Source organism: Neolamprologus brichardi, chromosome 23 (genome assembly GCF_056152115.1).
Source record: "Neolamprologus brichardi isolate AB-2024 chromosome 23, ASM5615211v1, whole genome shotgun sequence".
Classification (NCBI taxonomy): Eukaryota; Metazoa; Chordata; class Actinopteri; order Cichliformes; family Cichlidae; genus Neolamprologus; species Neolamprologus brichardi.
The window spans coordinates 35,825,726-35,827,668 of record NC_142125.1 but is presented as its reverse complement, the minus strand read 5'-3'; the positions used below and the strand labels follow the sequence as shown (position 1 = coordinate 35,827,668).

Here is a 1,943-nt window from a genome sequence, read left to right as displayed (position 1 = left end):
CTTTCGGGTGAACCAGTTTTTGTCTGAGTGTGTTGCTGGGTCTGAAGTACACCGGGATGTCATGCTTGGAGAAAACCCTCCTGAGTTTCTCTGATACACCGGCTACATAGGGGATGACAATGTTGTTGCGTCTGTCCTTCTTATCCTCCCTCGCTGGTGTCAGACTCTACTGAAATATCTGAATGCACTCTAATAACCGGCAATCAAAGTCTTTGTGTCATCAATGCCATGCTCCCTGCATCTGACTGTAAAACAGAAATGCTTTATTCATAGCCTTGTTCATATGGGAATATCAAGTAATGAATAGTCCTTCCTATGGCCTTGTTTGTTTTTTAGCATTGAAAACTGTTTCATAAATTCTGAAAATTAATTTGTAAGTGTAACACTTCTGGAGTCGTTACCGTATACTAGGACCAGTTAGGTTCGACTACTAGAGTAGTAATGAGTGTAGCATGTAATAAAGACCACAGACCAGAAAATAAATTTAAGTTGCCGGCTTATTATTTTGTGAAGACAGAGAATAGACAGTTAACACACATTACATAAAACATTCAACATCACACATTTAAGGAAAACAAGATATTTTCTTTCCCCTTTTTGTTCACTATGTTCTGTTAGTTTATCCTATTTATCTCAAAACCTTTTATTTGGCTTTAAAAGGATGTGATTTTCAACCTAGGTTATTGTTTTATTTATTTCAAGTTCTAAGTTCAAGTTTATCCTTCGATCTATTTGCATTAACACTGTGTTATTTTAAATCAAGTTCAGTTCTTTAGGGCCAAGATTTAATTTAATCTTGGTCTAGGTTCACCTTTCAATTTCAACCAGTTCTTATTTTGTTTTAACCCAACAAACTTATTTACATTTCCATTAACACCATTACAGCATTAAAATGTAAGGTTGACCAAAGTAAAATACAAAAACATGTAAAAACTGAAAACAATTCAGCAAAAGGCTGAATAATCCCCTTAAACAAACAAATAAACAAAAGAAAGTTGTCTCTGTGTCATTTAACTATTAATCCTGGAGTTACTCCAAATGATTATCCAGTGCTTTGAAAGTCCACTGTTCTTTTGCAGAGGTGTATGGATTAATCCTACTAGTTTTTTTTCAGCGAAAAGCTCAATGTCCAGCAAGGGGCGTTTTCCCTTTTCCTGCTCGGTACAGTTCAATGGATCCGTGGGTGGCTCGCCATCTTGTTTCTCGCTCAGCGGATCAAACTCCGATTCTAGCTCGGCATTTCCCGATCCAAACCTTAATGGCCTACCATAACAACAAAATAAAGTGCATAAACATTCGAAAATAACACACGGGTAGCCCTTAAATAACAGTAAAAGTCAATTTTTCCAGCTTATTTAGCCGTAAATGAGGTGACGCCAATATGGCGCGCGGAAACACCGTCAAAGGCCTTTGAAGTACAGCCTGTGTGTAGGTTAAGCACGAATCCACCGTTTTTTAACATAAAACATAAATCTGCTACCTTGGCTCTCCGTTTGCATGAAATGAGCAATATAATACAACAAAACATTTCTTGCATGAAATAAAATACAATTTCTGAACTCACCAAGTCCCGTTCAGTTATGTTTACAACGTCACCAAGGCAAGGACAGGTCGGAAAAACAAAAATATATTCTCCAGAGTACAAAAATGGCTTTATGTAGACTTCCGGCTTGTTTTTACTATTTTTTCAGTCATTTAGGCAGCAGCTCTGCAAGGACTGTCTGCATTTCTCCCTCTCTAGCATCAAAAAGAAGGAACAACCCCATTGGGTGTGGCTATCACAGGAGTCACGCTGCAGCGTGCCCTTTCACAATAAGAGTCTCAACACATATTTTAGCAATTTTACCTGAATTAACATAAAAAGCCATGAATTAGCACGTTTTTTACCCTTTTAACATGTTGTTTTTAATGAATTTTCTAACCATTACGATCTATTTATTGAC

At 37.1% G+C, this 1,943-nt stretch overlaps 1 long non-coding RNA gene across 1 annotated transcript; it reads right to left on the bottom strand.

The window, feature by feature from the left end:
* Nucleotides 1–479: 479 nt before the first annotated feature.
* Nucleotides 480–1,727, bottom strand: LOC102781082 (uncharacterized). The gene is made up of 2 exons (XR_437091.3): nucleotides 1,565–1,727; nucleotides 480–1,263 (listed from the first exon to the last, which is right to left on the bottom strand). It is a non-coding gene; the product is annotated as an uncharacterized LOC102781082 (long non-coding RNA).
* Between the last annotated feature and the right edge of the window lie 216 nt (nucleotides 1,728–1,943).